Here is a 14,759-nt window from a genome sequence, read left to right as displayed (position 1 = left end):
TCCTAACAAACCTGGATCCTTCCCGGTCCCTCCAAGGAACCAGGATATTGGAGGCGGGGTAAGAGAAGCCTCCTCTTCCATTCACAACTCTTCTCACCTCCCACCTGCCCACGCCAAGCTAAGGAGTGGGCAGAGGGGATGTTGTGCTGGAGTGTGGAGGGAGGCAGAGAACAGTCACAGCACCGCATCAATACAATGATGCAGTGATTGTGTGGCCTCCTCTGGCTCCCTTGCAGTGCTGGGGTGTGCGGTTGGTCTGTGTACAGGTTTGCAGTGGTCTCTTCTGCACTATGCTCTGGCAGAGCTGGTTAGCTGCTGGCAGCTGGGTTTATGCTGGTTCTGGTTGTTTGGTTGTTCTATGGCTCCATGCTGCATTTGGCTGGTTGGCTCTCTTCTAGGTTTTTAAACTACTGAGTTTGGGTCAGATTGTGTGCTGGTGTGAATTGGTGCACGGTTCCATGGACTCAGTGACTCCAGGGACCCGGCATGCCCTTAGACCAGGGCGGTGCAACTCTAGTCTCTGACATGCTTGTCATAACATGGTGCTTCCATGTTCCACAGTAGGTACCTTGCTATGTAGTCCATCCGCTGTGGATTCCCTTTGCTGGTTTTAACTCACAGGAGCCTGTGATTTAAGAGATTAACTCAGATCCTTCTTGGTCACCCCTCTTGCTGCTGGATGAGTGTGTGGTGTTGTAAACAATCCCTGATGGCTGCAGCATTTCCGCTGATTGCTGATTGGTGTCTGGGGGATCCTGTACTGAGGTATAGCCACTCGGTATACAGTGGTACAGCCTGCGGACTGAGTGTTCCATTATACCTTGGTGGGATACTAGAAGAACTCAGGCTTGATTGTGTAGTCCAGGCTCTGTCTGCTGCTGGAGAGGAGCTTTATTCCTTATCCAAAGACTTGGATGCTTAGAGGTGTCCCCTCTGCTGGTTCAATCATCGCCTTGGCAGTGATGTTCTGTCACAGCTGCTCAGATTCCTTCCTCTGTCTACTGGCATGTTTAATCTGTCTCTCTGTCTGCCTAGTCTACCCCGGCCTAACCTTTCTAGGTATTTACACCGGTCTCATCATCACGCCTTCCATGGGGAAGGGCTACAACTGTACTTAGGAATTTGTCTTAAGTCTTTGTCTAATGTCATTGGCTTGTTAGAAGCGCCGGGGAATTTAGCGCCCAGAGCTAAAGAGGGTTTTACGGAATCTGCTCTATGGGGGGAGCTGATTGATGTATTTCTGTGTGTGACCGCCTTCCTCATTACATTTTGAATTTTGACAAACCAGGGAAAGACAGTTTTCCCTGTTGGTTTTTATTTCACTAGCACTACTAACAAGCCCAGTCTTAAGGGGAAGTACCGTCTAGACTCTAGCGGTTAAGGCCAGGGAGTGGGAGTCCAAAGATCTGGGTTCTATTCACCAGCTCAGCCAGTGACCTGCTGTGAGATCTTGGGCCGGTCACTTCCCCTCGCTGGGCCTCCCGTTCCCCTCCCACCCTTTCTCTGTCTTGTCTATATACACTGTGAGCATTTTGGGCCTGGGGCTGTCTCTGACTGTGTGTTTGTACAGTGCCTAGCATGCTGGGGCCTGGAGCTCTGTTCAGACTCTTAGTCATTGCAGTAATATAAATAGTAAGACGTAGTAAGTAACAAGGGGTCCTCATTCGATGCTTTGTGCCTGGAGGATTGGGGTGTAGGGGAGCTGTCTTTCAGTGGCAGGTGGGTGTAGGGAGAAGGAAGACAGCCTGATGATTAGGGTGTTAGCTTGGGACCCTGGGCACCTGTGGTCAATTCCCTGCCCTGCCACTGACTTACCATAGACTTAGCCGGTTTGGGTATGTCTACACTGCATTTTAAAACCCGCGGCAGTGAGTCTTAGAGCCCAGGACTACAGACTCGGTCTCATGCTACGGCGCTAAATAGAGCTGTATAGCTTGGGCTCTGAAGCCCAGCCTGGCTTCATTTTTAGTGTTGTAATGCGAACCAGAGTCTGTAGACCCAGGCTCTGAGACTCTCTGCGGCGGGTTTTAAAACGCAGGGTAGACGTGTCCACACGGCCTCAGTCTCCCAGCTGTACAATGGGGATAAAGCACTACGTTGCCTCGTGGGGGTGCTGTGGGGATAATCCCATGAAAACCTGTGTGGTGCTCACTGCTCAAATTCTACAGCAATGGGCACCATTTAAATACCACTCAGAGATGAGCTCTTGCCTTAAAAACCCACACCCATGTCTCCACTCTTAGTGAAGGCTCTTGGTTCCCCTGTGTACAAACCAAATCGAGAGTGCTCCGGACTTTCCTCTGAGCATTATTATTCATACAGCAAAAACTCTCCTTGCTCTCCCCAGTGGAAGATTGGCCCCGGAAAGAATTTGTTTATCGGAGGAGGGTCCACTTCCTGTCGCATGGCTGCAGGCTCTCGGTGGTTAGTGTCAAAATAGAATCATAGAACTGGAAGGGACCTTGAGAGGTCATCTAGTCCAGTCCCTGCACTCGTGAAGCTGTATCTACTTCTCCTCTCCTTGCAAATGAGTCAGTTTGAAACTTCCGAATGTGGCTTTTAATCCACCAGTAATACAATACACCAGTGTCTATGAATAAATGATACGGGGCAGGCTCTATGCAGCGTCAAATTAACGGCAGTTCTTTGTCAGCAGGTCTGCAAGCCCGACACTTGTCAGAAGTTAAATGCTGTGGATGTGTCCGACTCGCAGAGGGAAATAACCTGCATTAGGAAAGAGTTGAGAGAGAGTGCCTGAGAGAATGTAGCTCTGTAGAGCACAAATTATAGACCCCTTCCAGCATGAAACGAAGTTTAGACTGAAAGGGGAGGGAGAGCAGCAGGAGTGCAGGAAAGTGTGCGACATTTGTCTTGTGTGTTTTCACTTTGAAATATGTTCCTGGCAAAGAAGAGAATGTACAATTGTGTGTCAGAGCCCTGGGGCTGGGGAAGCAAGACTTCTGGGTTCTAGCCTTAGCTCGTGGAGGGCAGTGCAGGTCTAGTGCTTACAGCAGAGGACGGGGAGTCAGGACTGCAGGATGCTATGTCTGCCTCAGGGAGTGCAGTGGGGTCTAGTGGTTAGAGTAAGGGAGTGTGAAAGCAGGACTCCGAGGTTCCATTCCTGGCTCTGCCATGGGCTAGCTGGGTGGCCCTTAGGACCAAATTTTCAAACTTGGGTAGCTAAACATGGGCACTTAAATTTTTATTTAGGTACCTATCTTTTGCCACTGAATTTGAAAAGTTTGGGCTTATCCTCTCTGCCTGTTTGTTCTCTTGGTAAAATGTAGATAGTGATAGCGGCCTACCTCACCAATAGCTGTGATTAATTAATTAAACACTTGGAGAACATTGCATGAACATGCTAGGAAAGTACAAAGTAGATGTTGAAGTCAGCCTGTACAGAACCCAGGAATTCTGGTTTCCAGTGCCCCTGCTCTACCTGCTAGACCCACACTGCCTTCCAGATCCTAGCATAGCACCTGGAGTTGTAACTCCCAGTCCCTTGCTCTAGCCCTGAGGGCACGTCATGCTTGTCTGCTTACTTAGACTCCTTATTGTCTGGTGGCCTTAGGAAGGGATAGCGCTGATCTTGCACGGCAATGTCATGCCTTGCAAAGGGTTAATCTATCCAAGGCATCCCTAGCTACCAGTGAGGAGTAGCCGGTAGCCCTGTTCACATGCAATGGGATTCTGACATGCCTGGGCAGCTCACTTGACCTGCTTTTGTTTGCAGCTGTAAAGCTGTTTAAAAGCAGAGACCTGTCTGCGGACAAATGCGGCCCAACACCTGAGCTGTGTTTCCCTGCGGGATGCAGGCAGAAAAAAAACAAAGAATAATTTTCTTTTTAACTGTCAGGCTGAGAGCTAGAGAGGAGATTTCGTTCCTGGCGTTTGAAATGGAAATGGCTCGAGCAGATCCTCTGGCTGAGTTTATAGCTGGGGTGCGTGCATGGGTGGGTGTTTATGTGCACCACTCTGTGTCTGTGCACGACGTAACCTTTAATTAAAAATGAATCTTTAATTCCTGGAGACTTCAGGACCATGCTGGAGGGTTGGCAGCCCTAGAAAAGAAGAACTTTGTTTTGTGAAAAAAGTTGAGGTTTTGGCATTTGGCTTGATTCCACACTGGGACAAAACTGAGACCTTTAGAAAAACCAGAGAGAGAGAGAAACTTGTCTACACAGCAGTACCCACAGCAGCAAATTTCAGAGCCTGGGTCAACTGACTTGGACTCACGGGGCCCATGCCCGAGGCTTAAATTAGCAATGTCAGCATTCCCACTTGGACTGTAGCCTGTCTCCCATCTTGCTGGGTTTCAGAGCCTGGGCTCCAGCCCGAACCTGAATGTCTACACTGCTATTTTTATCCTAACAGTGCGAGCCTGAGTCAGTTGACCTAGACGCTGAAGTTTTTTAGCTGTGTAGACATAGCCAGAGTCCCACCCCAGAAAAGCAAGGTGGCCAGGCACTCACCTGGGATGTGAGAGATCCAGGTTCAAGTCCCTACTCTCCCTGATTTGGTGCCCTTACCACTGGGCTATAGAGTCAGTCTTTCTGGCCCTGACCCAGCGCAACATGCAACAGCTCCAGCAGGAGAGACCCCCCCCCCACCGCAGAATACCCTGGGGGTTAGGGCACCCACTTGAGATGGTGGAGACTCAGGGTTATGCCCCTGCTCCAAATCAGGAAGACAAAGGACCTGAACCTGGGTTCCCACATCCCTGCTGCATGCCCTGATCACTGGGGCTCTCTCATTTTGATGAGGAATTCCATCCTGGGCCCAAGAAACCTTCCGGGGAAAAGTTTTGTTGATCCTGCACCACTTCAGTGAAAAGTTTTGGTTTTGACAAATTGGCCTTTTTCAATTACAGTAAGTGTTGAAAAATTCACTACCCGCCCGACTGCCCAAGGGCCTCAATCCCCATCAGCAGCACCCCTGGTTATTCTAGTTCTGGGGCCCTCCACAGCTCTGCCAGTGACCCTCAAACTGGCTCTGCTCCTCCCCCACCCCCGCCCAGCCTCGTAACTTGCTCTCCTATCCCGGGAACAAAGCTGGCGTTTGTGCCAAGCTGTGGAATTTGGTGATACTTGCTCTGGGGGCCTTTCTCGGGCCAGTCTGAGCCTGAGCATTAATGGTGCTGAGAGACTCTCTGTGGGTTCTGTGGTGCCAGCCATCAGTGTGGGATCTGAGCACTTTCCACTTAAAATCAATAGCAATAGTGAAGTCCCTGGTGGGTTTCCTGGAGTCTCTGGCACTTCTCCCCTTTTGGGATAAAAATCCCAACAATCTCTGCTTGGGGTTAGGGTGGTTGTTTCAAAACCGTTATTAATGTACTGGGCGGGAGGGAGTGTAGGTTGATTAGTTTCAGTGTTGTTTGTTTTGGGGGTGTTTTGGGGCTTGGGGCTAGAAGCAGGCGTCGATGTTGTGAGCACCAGTCTTACGGTGGGAAGGCAGCAACCCAGCCAGTCCCACTGGGGACAAACAGCAGAGCAGAGCTGTTGGCAGTGTAATAAAAATCCCCTGATGGAGGCCAAGAGGCTTCTGGGTGTCAGGCACCATGAGTGCACAGGGCCAGCTGTGACGTGGGCATCAGACTACCAAAAGGAGGGCAAACCCTGCATTTACTGTCTCTCCCAGGGGTGTGTGTATGTTGGGGTGCATGTGTCTTAAGATAAATCTAGGTGCATATGTGTGGGTTAGGTGGTCTGTGTTGGGTTATCTGGATGCTGGGGCCCTTTGGTGTGTTTGGGATGATTTGTGGGGGTTGGAGGATTTGGCGGGAATGCCGTAAGGGGCACCTTGGGGTGAGCAATTTGGGGGTCGGGACAATGTGAGTGTTGTGTGACAGAGGCAGTTTGGGGAGGGGGTGTTTGGGGATGTGACCATTGAGGTTGGCACGTGGGGAGCTGAGTTGGTTTGGTCTGTGCGCTTTTGTTGTGTTGCGGGCTGGAGGAGAGTGTCATCTGAGATCAGAGAGAGGAAAATCTTGAGTGATGTTACAAGGATGCACGGAAGAACCGGCCAAGGAAAAACATCATTAGCGATAGACTTGTCTCAGTGTATCTGAGTCTCCCACTGCCCCTGTCTATATGACTTTGTCTGTCTGTCTATCTAGCTGCTGAGACTCTCTGTCTATGGCATCTAACTACGGCGCTGTCCCTGCAGAAGGGTTAGGAACCTGCTGTTCCCATTGGAACGTGCACCCAGCCCTCTCTCTTTCTCTTTCTCACAGCTGTTGGAAAGGCTGACAAGTGAACACTTGCCTACAGGTTTGTTCTCAAAGCTATTAGCCTTTTGGTTGTGGTGAGCACTGGCTTATCCATTGCCAGCTAAGTCTTGAGCATCCAGGAATCTACTGGAGCTGCTCAGATGAGGTTTCTGCTCGCCGAGGGATGTCATTTGCATTTCCCACGATGGTGCAGTAAATTTGGAGCTGGGGAGAGCAGATTTCAGCATTCCTGGGGATACCACTTCTACTTCCCTATGCAATGCACTGAAGCTGGACAGAATCAATCTCTGCTCATATAGCACACATCTACATTGCAATTAAACACCTGCAGCTGGCCTGTGTCAGCTGCCTTGAGCTGCAGGGCTATAAAATTGCAGTGTAGACCTCTGGGTTTTGGGACCCTCCCTCCTTGTGGGGTTCCCCCAGAGTCCGGTCTGCAGCCCAAGCCCAGACATCTACACTACAATATTATAGCCCTGCAGCCCAAGCCCAAGTCAGCTGATATGGGCCAGCCATGGATATTTTATTGCAGTGTAGAGATACCCTATGGAGCTGGGGCAGCCCAAACTCCTTAAGGGACAGTCAGCTGTGCAGATATATAGTCCACATTTCCCTGGGTTTGCACTGAATTAAGAAGGTTCTGTGTGAGGGTTGTGCAGTCCATGTGATGGCCTTGTGTGGGCAGCTCCAGTGCGGCTGCCATTGATTCCTACATGCACAAGACGTAGCCAGCAACGGATGAACCAGTGCCCACTGCAGTTGTACGTCGCTAGCCTAGCTGTGCCAGCCTGTGAAACTAACTACAACTGTGAAACTGTTCCCAGCCCTCAGTGTAGGTGGAGCCATTTGATAAATATCAGCACTAACTTGTAAGGTCAGTCCGGGCTTCCCTGACCATCTCAGCAAGGCCATGTCCAATCTTTACAATCGTAATGAGTTGGCATCCAACCCAAATCAGACTCTTGTTAGCGATGGGCGGACAGGGTTCAGACACAGAATCTGCCCCGACCCTTTGCCCCAGAAGGCTGGACCCATCCTGGTTTTGAGATCTGAGAACATCTGCTTCACGTGGCTCCTACTAGTATGAGATGGACAGGGCAGTGGGAACACAGAGAGAGAGAAACTGCTTTTCCAGCTTGTGCTGGAGCCTGGGTAGCTCAGAAGGGAACCTCACGGGGCTGACTAAGCAGCCAGACTCTTATCTGAACGGAACCTCCCCAGTCACTTGCAGCCATTTCCCAGCAACCCATAGAGGATTAGAGCGTTATCAAGCTCTGGTGGGTTTGGTAGGGTAGCGAGATGCCATGCATGGTAACCTTTCCCCTGGTATCAGATGCATCCTCTTTGGCTCCAGGCAAGATGTGCTGGCAGGCAGGCTCTGCACTCACTTGGGAGCATCAGAAAGAGCCTGATATTTGTTTGTAGTTCTGTTTGTTGCTGGAAAGGCGTCTCCTCTCCCTTGTTTGTCTCCAAGGCGCTGTACGTTTATAAATAACAAGGCATTGGCCGTGAGCCACCGCCAAGGCTGTAATTCCAACCTCAGCATGCTGGGAATGTGTATAAATAGAGCATGCCAGCTTTGCCCTCACTTGCTTTGCATCTCTCTCAATTGGGCTGCAGCCTCAGGCAGCCTGTATCAGCTCCCGGGTTACCCCTCCAAATGCAGTGATGGTGGCGTAGAATAGTCATGGCTCCAGAACCTCTGCCACAGTAACAAACTCTGATGACTTCCTTTGGAGGATGTCAACCTCATCGTTCCTCAGGACCAGCTGGCGTGGCTTCCTCTTAGATCCTCTGCGGGTAGCACAGAGGTGTCACTGTGGTGGCCAGACATTTGTGCTAGTTCTGGATACTCTAACAAACTGGGAGCTGCCTAAGACTTGACACAGATCTTCCTGCTTCAGAGGAAGCACAGAGCCCACCCTCTTGAGCTCAGAAAGAACCTCCGCCAGCTGTTTGCAGTACAGGGCTTGGGACACACAGTTGAGCAATTCAGATTCCATACAATAGAGGGCAGTGGTGCGCTTACACGCTAGCCAGGCCAGTGTAAAGTAGTGCAAGTTAGTTTAGTGGAGCATCTTCTCTATGGGCTGTCTATTCCAAAAAATGCTTTAAAGAGGTAATGAGATTGGAGGATGTGGGAAGAGGTTAAGAGGCACTACAGAGGACTAGAGTGAAGGAAGGTGAAAAGAGACGGAGGGCAGTCAGAGAGGGTTCAGGGAGGCGGATGGCAGGAGCTGTAGAGGAGAAGGCCAGGAGGTGTCAGGGAAGGAGTATAGACAAAGAGGTCTGTAAGGTGGATACTCCTTCAGTATTATGAATAGATGCAGTCTTGGCCTAGTGATGTCTGGGTAGGTGCCTCTGTCCCTCTCCCTAATCCCCTTTTGGAAGTAGTGCAAGCTTTGGGTTATACCAAATAAAGTTGCACTGTCTTTTGGGACCAGAGCTCAGGGTCAGATTTCCAAGTGCTCAGCACCCACAACTGAGGCCAGATTTTCACAAGAGCTCAGCACATTGGGTGCTGGGTTTGGTTGAAAATCTGTCCATGAATGCGACAATGGGACTGCTGGGTGCTGGACCCTTTGGAGAACGTGACCTTTATTTAGATGTCCAAATGGAGCTACTGAGCACTTACGCCTTGTGAAAATGACCCAGCTAGGGTAGTGTGCAACACTACTTTCTGTACAGAATGGAATTAGAACCAGTCAACTGCCATTGAAAGTGGAGGGTAACTGGGCCACGTACAGTAAGTTCATTGACTGGACCGCTGAGAATCTGATCTGTGCATGTACTTACCAGTCCTGAGTCGTTGCATGATGCTCATCTTGTTAATCTTTACATGGGGCCAAGAGTGCTGATTGCACTCTGAAGCAAATCAACGAGCAGCAATGCTACCTAATAGCTACACAAGGAAGAGATAAAGCTTCTCTGCCAGGATGGGAGGTAATTAAGCCTCCAACTTCCACTGCTAATGCAAGGCAACATGAACTGTAATTGGAGAACCTTTAAGCAGAGATATCTCCTGTTATCTCACAGCAGTTGGTGCAAGAGGAAAAAGCCCAACAAACCAAAAAAAGCAGAGCCACCTGGAGAGACATGCTTTTCACGGAAGACTTTGGTGAATTTCATGCTGGGGAAGCCTCTCACCTTCTTGGACAGATGCTGTTCCCAAGTGACTAGGGCTTTTGGAGACCTCTGTTTTTTAAGATGATCAGCTCACCTGATTTTTTCAGCTCATGCTGAGCACCAGGCCTTGGAAAACCGGCCCCTTTAAGCCAATTCCAGTTGGGCCCCCCCCAAATCAGATTTGAAAATCTTGGCCAGGAGGTCTGATCTAAAGCCCACTAGAAATCAGTGGAAAGTCTCCCACTGGCTTTAATGGGCTTTAGATCAGGCTCTGATGTCACGTTTTTACAGAACAAATCTAACATGGGCAACAGCAGGGCAAGATTCATCCTGGGCTTGGAGGGACTTTCTTCTAGGGTAAGAGCCAAGGGAGGAGTTCCCGCTCCAAGATCCATTCAGTCTTTGGCCTCTGCTGAGACTGCCCACAAAGGCATCCATTAAAATGTTTGGTTTTGTGACTTGTCAAGTTGAAACTGGTCTGGCTGAGACCCCTCAACTTATCACAGAGGCAACTCAACTGCTGTCAAGCAGTATTTACATCTGGCCTGGGCTAGATTCCAGTTGGCAGCTCAGTTTCGAAGGTCAGTCAGAATTTACAGCTCTGATGAGTTAGAATCAGAGTTCGGAGATTCAAAATGGCAAGCGAGGGAATCCCACGTTCAGGATGGCCCAGTTCAAAACATCCCCAAGCCAGGAGAGTGGGATGTGCAGGTAAACACCCTCCAGTGTTTGGAGCAGGCCCTGATGCAACAGTTGGTGAAAGTGCTGCAACTCAGCTGATGAGAGAGGATTAGCGGCATTCAAAGAAATAGGCACACAGGAGCTGAACAGCTGGGAACCCAGTGCCGTTATTCAGTGTAGCCTGGGAAGCACTGGTGCTTCTCTATTCAGAACTCTAGTTTCATCTTTCACTGCCACTCAGGTCTCTGCAGACAGCAGGTCTCTGTTCCAGTCCCATCTTCCACCACAGCTCAGGCTGCCAAGAGTCAGCTCTGAGGTTTGTCGCAGGGATTTAGATACTCGTCCCATGGAAATGAATGGAAGTTGTGCGTCTGAATCCCTTAGTCAGCTCTGAAAATCTCACTCCAATCCCTAGTCACTTGGGAACAGGCTGGGTTTTAGTGCTATGTATGGCCCCAGTCCCTGAAAGGAGGGGCGTTTGCAGACTGAACGGGGTTGTGGTGGCAAAAGGCAGATGGGGCTGTTTGCTGCGGTGCCGGATGCCGTAGCCTGTGTTAGGAGATGAAGCATGTGTAAATTCTGTGCTAGTAGAAGGAGCGTACAGAATTAGATTACAGACACAAGCGGTGACCGTGAGCTGGTTATGGACACCGCTGTAGCTACAAAAAGGTTTCTGCCTATTCTCGGAGGGTTTGGTGCATAGCCACCAGCGAGAAAGCAGCTGCATGGAATCACAGCGGAAGCTGTTCAGAGTCAATTGCTACAAAATAGTGAATGCATGCCTGCAGCATGGGTGGCCAGGAGTTCCTTATCCCAGAAATACCAGGCAGTCTGGCATGAGAGGCAGGCTCTGCTCAGGAAAGACCCAGGAATGTGGTTGCTGGGCAGGCTGGAAGGGCATTGGCAGACTTGTGTGCAGACCCCAGGAAGAGCTGTACTTCGGAACTGAGGGCAGAGTTTGGAAGAATCACATTGGGATGGCAGAGGATTCTGAGGGTCAGGATTGAGACCCATTGGTAGAGCTGTGTGGGAGGAGCCTTGAAATGGAGCATCAGGATAGATCAGGAGTGAGAAGCGCGTGTGGGGGTGAACAGGTCAAGGGAACAGCAAACTGATTAGTTCTTGTGACCCACACTGAGACTTCTAGAGGTGATAAGTCTAGTGCACTGACTGGCTGTCTCCCAGCAGAAACTTGTCTCTCCAATTTGCTGGTTTTCTTAAATGTTGTGTTACATACTATTTGTGTCTAACATTATATATTGTAATACAAATTAAAAAATGTCAAAATCGAAACATTTTGATTGACCAGCAACAACAACAAAAATGGTTTGGAATTTTCTTTCCTTTGAAATTTTTACTCCAATTTAGAATGCAGCTAAACGTCCAAATCTCAAAATCCTGCAGAAAAATGAACTTCCGACCTATGCCCAGCAATACTTTTGGATTTGTTTTCTTTGCCGTCTGCTTTCTTACCCCCTAGGGTTACACTCACATTTTCCCAATTTTCTTCCCAACTGCTAAGGCTTGAAACTTAGTTTTTTAACCATAAAGTGAAATTTTCATGTAATGACATGAATCCAGGAACTGGAGCTTTAAGAAAAAACATCAAATGCTGCAAGACTCATAATAAAACTGCAAAAGTGGGCAACTCTGAAGACTGAGCTGGGTGAGCCACTGGTCTGATTCAGTACAGCAATTCCGACGTTCTTAAACTCCCATCCTCCCCTTATGAAGCTTGGGCAGGCAGGATGGCTAACACCACGGGACTGAGACTGACCTTGGAGAAGTAATGCTTGCAGAAGTCAATACTGGAATATTTTTTTTCTGATTCCCCTCCCCTGCCCCCAGATGGAAAGTTTTTCTTTTCTTTCTTTTTTTAGTTGCTTTGTTTACTGGATGTTGGTGCCATATGCTCAGCCAGACAATCATTCTGGAGATTTCACTGCTTTTTGCTGCTGCTCTCTGACTGCACAGGGCTGGCTTTTAAATGGTCGTCAGACACTGGCCTCTGTCCCATCAATAGTCATAAAGTTGGGGAGATAAAAGCTATCAGTTTTCCATTACAGCTGAAAGCAATACTGTAGACAGCTATTTTCTGAATGCTGGAGATGGAGGCATTTTAACTAGCAGGCAGTGTACCAGCCTGGAGGGCTGCAGCTCTTATAAACGGCCTTGTGGGTATGAGAGAAGGCGGTGAAATGAACAACGTGTTGCTTGCACTTTACCTCCAGTCTCCGCTAACGTTGCTCCATTGTGGGCTGGATTGCTGTTACCCAGAGACACCCACTGTGTTCAGTGGATGCCCCAGGCTGCCCCGAATGGGCAAGGGCAGGATTAGAAAAGTCCAAACTGTAGAGGGCCAAGAGGGCAGGGCCTCAAAACCAGTAACGGCTTCATCCCTGCACTGGTGAAGCCAAATACTGCCAGAGCAATAGGGATGCTGTTCACTCCCACCATGGCGTGATCAGCTATTCCCCTGCCTTAGACCATCGGAGGCTGTGCCAGCTGACGCAAACCTTGCCCAGGCAGTTAGCTCCCCCTCCATGGCTTTGCCCTTCACAGCTGCACTTCCCCCAGAGAGCTGCGGTAGGCTGCGCTCTCTACTGCTCTGCTAACCAGCCAGCTGGATGTAGGTCTGCGCCGGCAGTGAGTTTGCATACGCTACCATTGGTGTCTTGCCACAGCCACACACTCTACAAGAGCCACAGATTCCTGGCTGAGGGCTCAGGCAGCGCCAGAGGCATAACCAGCATCCATTCCTCTTGGGCACTAAAATCCACCCTTGGATTTACTTGCAACTGACGCAAGTGAAACATTGCGGCCCTCAGGCTGAGCACGCATTTCCTACAGGTAGAGAGGATTCATGCACCTGGAATAAAGAGAATAGAAACATGGACTGGATTTCTGTGCCCATCTGGAATTGGCTCTGGGTATAGTTCCCTGGTGGGAGGAGAAGGTTTGGAACTGATTTAGTTTGCCAGCTGGAATGGGCCTGCAAATGCAGCAGCCCCATTTTATAGTTGTGCTGCCCAGGGAGGCTGACATGGTGCACGGTCTTGGTGCTGGGGTGAATTGCAACCTGGTGGCCTGATCTTAAGAGGTGCTGAGCTGCATCTGCAGCCCCCGCTGACATCACAGAGCACTGCCTGGGTCCGGCTCAATGACCTAACTGTGATCGGGTTTAGAAAGGGCACCCAGGCTGCAGAGCCTGGCCTGGATTTCCAAGCCCACCCCATTCTGGGAAGTTCTGATATGGGACTTGGCTTTAGACACAGGGCCTGCTGGACCATGTGCTTTAGCACCCCAGAGAACAGCTCACCTGGAAAATGAGTTTGGATTAAGCTAAAGCTTCCTGGGGCTCTATCTAAGCAAGAAGCCTCTCTGGGCCTGACTCTGCTCCCACACCTGTGCTGCCTGCACCCTGATATGACTCTGTGGATTTCAGTGGCGTTACGCCTGGTTTACACTAGGGTGAGCAACAAGGAGAATCGGTTCCGTTCATGCTACTTCTGGACACCGAACACCTGTAGACCGGCCTGAGTGCAGCCCCCAGGTACCGACACTGTTTCTGCATGTACAGCATGATTTTCAGAGGTGCTAAGCACCTCAAACTCCCATTGACTTCACTGGCAGCTGCAGGTCCTCAGCCCGTTTTAAAAAAAAATCCAGCCCCTTCATGTCCAATCCAAAGCCCATGGAACTCAGTGGAAAGGTTCCCAGGAACTCCACCAACTCAGGTACGTGGGGTCCTAGTTGTGTAACACCCTATTGCGTGAATGTTGACAGGGAAGTTTGCAGAAAGCTCCCAGGGCCCCTGGGTACAAGCCTAGGCTTTGGAATTAGCTGAAGCATGTTTATTTGCTTGCACTGTAACAGGGGCAATACAAACAGGTCACCTGTCTCCTGGAGTGCAATGGCCGTGCTACGTTTTTTTAGTTTACAGGCTGCAGATGTCTACTGAAATGCAAAATGCCCTCGGCATTATTATTAGCATTAATCCTGTTTATTACGGTAGTGCCTACGGACTAGCCAAGAATGGGGCCCCACTGTGCCAGGCGCTGCATGACACGGAGGAGCAGACATCCCCTGCCCTGAAGAGCTGACAAACTAACTACGCAGGGCAGACTCAGGGCGGGGGAAGGGGCTGTAACACACAAGCAGAGGAAGCAATGGGATGGCAGCAGGTGCCATGATTTTTGGGCACTCCCTTGGTTCTGCCGCAAGGACCTGATGCCAACACCTCTCGGATTGGTTATTCCTGAGGGTTGTCAATGGTTTGGGCAAGGGACTCTCCTGCCTGCTGTAGGGTAAAAGAAATCCTAAAGTCCCAGGATTCTGCGGGGGAGAATGAGGCAAACGTGTCTCCCTAAGCCATGTGCTAGAACGGTTTCAAACTGCAGCTTCCAATGAAAGACCCGGAACAGCTGTGACCAATCCTAGCCAAATCCTAAAGGAGCAGGACTTTCTGCTAGCTGGGTCTCCAAGTTTCTGTAATTCACACACCACCTCTTCTTTAGTATGGGGCTCACAAACATAAAGGACTGGGACCTGGGCCAACGTAGATAAGTGCTGGGCAAGCTTCCTGCCCAAGCCCTCCACCTATCATTTCTGATGCCCTTCTCTCTGGAGTTGTAGCACCATCCTAGGCCTCGGCCCCTCACTCCTTCTCTGGCTCTGCCAGAGCCTTGATTTGCCGCCTGTCCTGGGTTGTTGTTCTGCTGAT

The 14,759-nt window shown here is 50.0% G+C and overlaps 1 protein-coding gene across 1 annotated transcript in view; it reads left to right on the top strand.

Moving 5' to 3' along the window:
* Window positions 1-14,759, top strand: part of GFRA2 (GDNF family receptor alpha 2) — a 137,233-nt gene that overhangs the window by 80,955 nt on the left and 41,519 nt on the right. The gene's annotated exons all lie outside the window — the stretch shown is intronic.

Source organism: Eretmochelys imbricata, chromosome 26 (assembly GCF_965152235.1).
Source record: "Eretmochelys imbricata isolate rEreImb1 chromosome 26, rEreImb1.hap1, whole genome shotgun sequence".
Taxonomy (NCBI): Eukaryota; Metazoa; Chordata; order Testudines; family Cheloniidae; genus Eretmochelys; species Eretmochelys imbricata.
Note: the sequence above shows the minus strand (reverse complement) of the source record. Positions and strands in the feature narration are given on the sequence as shown.